The 7500-nt window shown below is 56.5% G+C and overlaps 1 pseudogene; it reads right to left on the reverse strand.

The window, feature by feature from the left end:
• LOC142046852 (ras-related protein Rab-3D-like) overlaps nucleotides 1–7267 on the reverse strand; it is a 33004-nt pseudogene extending 25737 nt beyond the window's left edge.
• Nucleotides 7268–7500: the final 233 nt, after the last annotated feature.

Here is a 7500-nt window from a genome sequence, read left to right on the forward strand (position 1 = left end):
CTGCCATGAGGGCAGGGGACTGGACTCGATGACCTCTTGAGGTCCCTTCCAGTCCTGGAGTCTATGAAGGGAGAGGGACCTAGTGGGTAGAGAGGAGGGGGTGGAAAAGATGACTACTTTGGGTGTCTCTGCTACCTTGTGCCTCAGTTTCCCCTTCTGTGAAAGAGGGATCAAAATAATGACACCAATAAATACCAAACCCTGTTTGTAAAGCACTCGGAGATCTTTGGAAGGAAAGTGCATCCGTCAGTGTTCAGCGGCGTTAAACACAGTCCCAGGAAGAAATGGCACCCAGTGGGCTTTGCGTGAGTGAAAGCAGTCATCCGAGGGCTCGTCTCTCAGAACAGAACCTCGGAGTCCTGTCTCCCAAGCTTCCTGCTCTAACCACTAGACCCCACCCTCCTTCCAGAGCCAGGGAGAGGACCCAGGAGTCCTGGCTTCCACTATATCCCTGGACTAAACCCCTTCCCTGTTCAGCCTGACCCAAGGCTGCTCAGGGGCTCCGAGTTGAAGCATCAGCCTCGGACAGCCAGACTCCTCTTCCCTAAACCCGGTGACTCGCTGTCAATCTGACTCATGGGTGGCCCCAGCAGATTTGCACCTCTCCCTGCAGCAGGCTGCAGCTGGGCATGGGGGTGATGACAAACAGACCCCAGAGAGGGGTGAAGCCAGGAATAAGGAGCAGTGAAAAGGTCGGGGAGGGGGGAAGAGCCCCATCTCCGAGGTTGACCCCGCCTCGGTTTTCTCCATAGTACAGTGCGGTGACCTGCCTCTTCCATCCCCAATACTGCCTCGCCCTCCATAAAAGATCTTAAAAATCCAATGAGTCTTTACAGATGGGCCCCCTCCCCACGACGCCATGTCTTTAAGTAATATGAGCGCTGCAACTTTATCAGGAGTTTCCAATGGAGGCAGGGCCCTCCCCAGGGCAGGAGGGATTGAGGGGGTCATATCCCCTCCCCCACTCACACACACACAGTTTGCTTTCTGCAGATGCAGGCAGCTTGGCTGCATCAGTTACATGCGCTTCCCCCTCTTAGGCAGACGGGCTCAGGCTCTCGGCAGACTCAGGCAGACATCCGTTTTGCTCAGCTCAAGCTTTTCTTCACCACCAGCACCAGTCAGAGAGCTAATTTCCCCCCCCCCAGAGATCTTGACCTCAATCCCTGTGACCCTCAGGGAGCCAGGGGCCCTAAACAGGGGCCCCCAGTGCCTGCATCTTCACTCAGCCCTGGACACGGCTGGCTCTCATGGTACAACGCAAGGGAACACGGGGTCTCTTACCAGTCCTGCATGGCGTTGAAGGAATCCTGGTTGGCAATGTCGTACATCAACAGAAAGCCCATAGCTCCTCGGTAATATGCCGTCGTGATCGTCCGGTATCTCTCCTGCTCTGTGGTGTCCTTTAAACAATCCCGTCTCCATAACACACAAATAAGAGCTGCTTCTTTGCAAGATCCTCAGCTGCACAGGGGACGATTTCAACCTGGAGGTAGCACTGCGGGAGGCTTGGGGGTTAATGCTCCCCCTCACTTCCTGCCAGAGACTCCTGCCCCCCCCCGTGCCTCAGTTTTCCCATCTGTAAAACAAGGGATAACCCTTTCTTTGGACTGCAAGCTCCCTGGGGCAGGGCCCATCTCTCCCCAGGTGTCTGCAGGGCTGTTTCAGTTAGGAGCCGTGAAGAGGTGCATTATGGGTGGGTGAGAAATATCAGCTGCTCGCTATCTGCTTGGCCTTGCATGGCGCTTCTCTACTCTCAGGAGCAGGCGGAGACCAGAGATGGGCCTGTTACTGTGAAGACCAGAGAGCACACAGAGGGCCGTGACAGAAGGATCTTTTCATTAAAAGGCCTGGATGTGTCAGGCTGGTACCAGGAACTGGGGCTAGTTTCCATGACAGCTCAGATGCACGTAAAACGCACTCTTTGTGTGTGATTAAAAAAAATAAATCTATTAATAAGGGAGCGGAATGGAAATTTGAACGGGCTGCTGTTAAAAATAAAACACTGGTGAGCCGGACATTCCCCTTTCTGCCGTATGGAGAGAGAGCGAAGCGTGGGGGGCTTGCCTGGACGGGGTGGTCAGGCAGGGGACTCGTGGAGGGGTGCAGGATAGGGAAGAGACCGGGTGGGATCTTAGTCAGCCCGCTGCAAAAGGCAGGACTGAAGGGATGCTGGATGGGTATGAAAGGGAGGGGATTGAGGCCCGATCTCGCTGAAGAGTGCTTTGCCGGGTAGCTCCAGCCATACACAAAGGGCTCCTCGCGGGAACCCGGCTTACCCCAGTAAAGCTGCGCGCTCCACCAGAATGGCTCATTCCATCCCACCCGACCAAAATCAACGCGCCCAGCAAAAGCAACGTTCGGCTGGTATAACCGCATCTCCGGTAGGGTTTCTGACGGGTGAGGTCTAGCTGACCCAGCTACAGGGCACTGACTAGCAGAGCTCTGCCGGCGGGTGTCTGGAATGGAGAGCCAGCCTTACAGCTGATGGCAGGACATCACAGGTTTTAGCATGTGGAACTCATTGCTAGGTGATGGGATCAGCGCTAGGCCTTAAACTAATCTCAGTTAAATTAGTCAAATTTAGAGGATCGGCGCCCTGGGGCAGGGACCGTCTGTTTGTTCTGTATTCGTGCAGCACCCAGCGCAGTGGGTCACAGGACTGGTGCTCCTAGGTGCTACCGTAATACATCTAATAATGTACAGCGCCCAGCACAATGAGGTTCTGGGCCATGGCTGGGGCTCCTAGCTGCTACCGTAATACACCTAATAATGTACAGCGCCCAGCGCAAAGGAGTTACGGGCCACACGACTGGGGTTCCTAGGTGCTACTGTAATACACCTAACAAATAATCTACAGCACCTACCATAACTGCATCTCAGTCCATGGCTGGGGCTCCTAGCTGCTACCGTAATACACCTAATAATGTACAGCGCCCAGCACAATGGGGTTCTGGGCCATGGCTGGGGCTCCTAGCTGCTACCATAATACACCTAATAATGTACAGCGCCCAGCGCAAAGGAGTTACGGGCCACACGACTGGGGTTCCTAGGTGCTACTGTAATACACCTAACAAATAATCTACAGCACCTACCATAACTGCATCTCAGTCCATGGCTGGGGCTCCTAGCTGCTACCGTAATACACCTAATAATGTACAGCGCCCAGCACAATGGGGTTCTGGGCCATGGCTGGGGCTCCTAGCTGCTACCATAATACACCTAATAATGTACAGCGCCCAGCGCAAAGGAGTTACGGGCCACACGACTGGGGCTCCTACATTCTACTGTAATACACCTAACAAATAATCTACAGCACCTACCATAACTGCATCTCAGTCCATGGCTGGGGCTACTAGGGGCTACCGTAATATACCTAATAAATAATGTATCGTGCTTGGCCCTAAGGGGGCTTGGGCTATGGCTGGACTCTTAGGCGCTACCATAATACACCTAATAAATAATGTATCGTGCTTGGCCCTATGGGGTCTTGGGCTATGGCTGGACTCTTAGGCGCTACCATAATACACCTAATCATGTACAGCAGCCAGCACAATGGAGTCCTGCGCTATCACTGGGGCTGCTAGGTGCTATCATAATACACCTACTTATTGATCTCTCTTTTTTGGAGGGTCAGGCAGAGTCTGCAGAGAGGCAGAGACACTTCCACAGATCCTTTTGGGAAGTGGCAGGAAGGCCTCTGTCCATCCTCATTTCAATGAACCCCTCTCCGTCCAGCTGTCTCCCCTTAAAGCAAAGCACAGGCTTAAATACTTATTTATGAGATGGATTGTGGTAGTGTCTGAGCGTCATGGCCCAGGAACCCATATGCCAGGTGCTGTATATCTGCAGAACAAACAGATGGACCCTGCCCCAAAGAGCTTCAGATCTAATTAGGCAGGGAAGTGACTCCAGCGAAGCCAAGCCAAAGAGTTAACCACCTCCTACTGTAATGTTGCTCCTACACGTGCCCCTGATCTAAATCACCCATACCTCCTAGTGGTCAGGTCAGTGCCCAGAGAGGGCTTCCATTCGCTAGCACTGCTCCTTAGGGTCTCTCCCGCCTATTAAGTGGGGCAAGAGGTTGCAGTGGAAAAAAAAACACACACTGGGCCAAATTCCCTGCTGGAGTCTGTGGAGTTACAGCCTGCAAAGATTCAAGCCACACAACGTGCAGAGACCGCTCAGCCTTATAGAAATCCCCAGAGCAGGGCTCTGTCTGGCCCGGCAACCTTTCTCCAAAAGTGGCATCTTGTGGCAGTGAGTTCCACAGGCTAACTACATTGACAGATGGTAAATGAGGACGCAGACATAGTTCAGAGGTGGCATTAGGAGGCTGATGAAGTTCCCACCACGGAAAAAATCAGTGGCAATGACTTCCACAGGCTAAAACAAAATAGAAAAAGGGGGACTGTAAACGGGGTCCTGCCGGGGCTCGACCCTCCCTTGCGAGGAGGGGAGCCATGCCGGCCTCGACCTGTCGGCTAAGGGTCCGGTCCTTGGACCCGCAGTCCCCGCTCGGGGAAGTTCGGTCCCTGTGAGGAAGACCGAGCTGTGGCACCGTCAAAAAAGGGAGGGGGGGGCGGCCCTTGGTTCGTGCGGGGCACCACACAGTTATAGCAGTTCAATCAGCTCTGGCCCTTTGGGGCAGGACCGAGCAGCGGCAAAGTCAAAAGGGGCCCAGCCCTTGGTTCGGGCGGGGCACCAAACACAGTTACAGCAGTTCAGTTACAATGGCCTCCTTAGGCTGGGGAGAGGGGGATTCTGCCACCCGGGAACGGGTGGCAGGGGGAACGCAGGCCCACCCACTCCTCTGCGTTCCAGCCCGGGGTCCTAGTTGCGGCTGTCACCGCTAACGGTGATCAGTGGGGTCCTGACCGAAACACACTGACATAGGCATCGATACCTCTGCAGCCTGACTGGAGTCAGCTGCCCCCGGGCTACTTCTGATATCCCCCTCTGTTCCTACCTGGCTTGTGGTCTCAGTCCCTGGGGCGTCCAGCACCATCGGTTCCTCCCAGTCAGGGCTGGGCGGCAGGTCCGGTTGTATCTCTGGAAAGGCGGGCCGGGCCTGGTCTGGGGGCTCCTCGGGGCCATAGTGACCGCAGGGAAGCTCCTCGTCGTAGCGACCGCGGGGAAGCTCCGGCAGCTCCGGGCACCAGCCTCCAGCCTCAGCAGCTTCCCAGTTACGAGCATCGGCGGGCATGTCTGCTCCTGACGGTGGCTGGACTCCAACTGGAGGCTGGGGCCCGGCTTTTATTCTTCCGGGTCACCCCCTGACCCTCTGAGGGGCAGGACTTCCAGTCAGCGATCCCGCCTCTGGGGGTGATTGACGGGGCTCGACCCTTCCTTGCGAGGACGGGAGCCACGCCGCCTCGTTACACTCCCCCCCACTCAAGTCCGGCCCCCGCTTGTCGGGGCCGGGCTGCCCCATCTCTTCGAGGCGGGAGAAGAAGTCTGCGTTGGCATGGTCCTTGCCAGCCCAATGCCGGATGGTGAACGCATAGGGCTGCAAGGCCAAATACCAGCGCATGATGCGGGCATTGTTGTCCTTCATCTGCATGAGTCATTGAAGGGGGGCGTGGTCCGTGACGAGAGTGAACAGCCCGCCCAGGAGGAAGAATCGAAGAGCCTCGCAGGCCCACTTGACTGCGAGGGCCTCCCTATCAACCACTGCATAGTTCCGCTGTCGGGGAAATAGCTTCAGCTCAGGTACAGTATGGGGTGGTCTCCTCTGTCCCCCTCCTGAGACAAGACCACCCCTAAGCCGACGTCAGACGCATCCGTCTGGAGGATGAACGGTTTGTCAAAGTCCAGACTGTACAAGATGGGTTCCTGGCACAAGCAGCTGCGGAGCGTCCTAAAGGCTGTCTCACACTCCAGGGTCCATTGTACCTTTCAAGGGCTGTTCTTCGTTAGCAGCCCGGTCAAAGGTGCTGCAATGGACGCAATGTGTGGGATAAACCGCCGATAATACCCCACGAGTCCCAGGAAGCGCCGGAGCTGCTGTTTTGTTGTCGGGGTGGGGCACTCCGCGAGGGCTTGTACTTTCCCCACGAGGGGCTTTACCTGCCCCTGCCCGACGGTATAGCCGAGATAGGTAGTCTCCTCCCAGGGTATCCGGCACTTCTTGGGGTTCGCCGTCAACCCGGCCTGCCGAAGGGTTCTGAGGACCGCCGCGACCTGGTTTAGATGGCCTTCCCAGCAGCGGCTGTAGATCACGACGTCATCTAGGTATTCGGCCGCATACTCCTGATGCGGCCACAGGAGGTGATCCATGAGCCGCTGGAAGGTCGCGGGGGCCCAATGGAGACCGAAGGGCATCCGGGTGAACTGATAAAGTCCGGACGGGGTGGCAAAGGCGGTCTTCTCTTTGGACGTCTCTTCGAGCGGGATTTGCCAGTACCCCTTGCTAAGGTCCAGCGTGGTGATATACCGGGCCTCCTCGAGGCGGCCAAGCAGTTCGTCGACCCGGGGCATCGGGTAGGCATCAAAGCGGGATATGGTGTTAACTTTCCGGAAGTCTATGCAAAACCGATGGGAACCATCAGGTTTGGGCACCAGGACCACTGGGCTGTGTCACTCACTCCGGGAGGGTTCAATGACCCCCAGGGCCAACATGGTGTGGACCTCCTCTTCAACTTCCTGGCGCATTCGGTACGGTACCGGCTGGGCAGTTTCCCGTATGACCTTCCCTGGTTCGGTTTGGACCGTATGACAGGTGACGGTCGTGCAGCCCAGTAGCGCCGTGAAGGTCCGCTGGAATGCCCGCAGGAGACATTTGGCCTGTTTACGTTGTTCGTCCATCAGGGCGCCCCGCAGCACGGGCTCAGTTACGTCCTCCGTCTGGGCTACATCCGGACCTAGTTCTAACTCCAGCGGGCACGGGTCGATTAGCAGGCCCTCTCGGTCACGCCACGGCTTTAGCAGGTTGATTTGGTATAGTTACTTTTCCTTCCGGCGACCTGGTTGGCGAATCTCATAGTTAACGGGCCCCACCTTCCGGGTTACCTCGTAGAGGCCCTGCCAACGGGCCAATAATTTCGACTCCTACAGACCTACAGACCGTCTTGACCTTGAAGTCTATGCCCACGGTGCTGAAGAAGGCCGAGGTGAAGGAGTCATCGGGGTAACGGAACAGGAAGGATGTCTACCCCACGCTGCTGTTCCCGATGATCAACAGCTTGAACATGTAGTCGAAGTTCTGGTCGGCATCTTTCTGGGCCTGCCGGGTGTCGTTGGCGGAGGCCATCTGGGGGGTGGAGATGAGGCATCAGCAAGGCAGAGAGGTGAGGAGTGGGGGTCTAGTGATTAGGGCAGGCTGGGAGCCAGGACTCCTGGGTTCTCTCCTGGCTCTGGGAGGGGAGTGGGGTCTGGTGGGTTAGAGCAGGGGGGCTGGGAGCCAGGACTCCTGGGTTCTCTCCTGGCTCTGGGAGGGGAGTGGGGTCTGATGGTTAGAGCTGGGCAGGGGCTGGGAGCCAGGACTGCTGGGTTCTATCT

This window comes from Chelonoidis abingdonii, chromosome 5 (genome assembly GCF_003597395.2).
Source record: "Chelonoidis abingdonii isolate Lonesome George chromosome 5, CheloAbing_2.0, whole genome shotgun sequence".
Classification (NCBI taxonomy): Eukaryota; Metazoa; Chordata; order Testudines; family Testudinidae; genus Chelonoidis; species Chelonoidis abingdonii.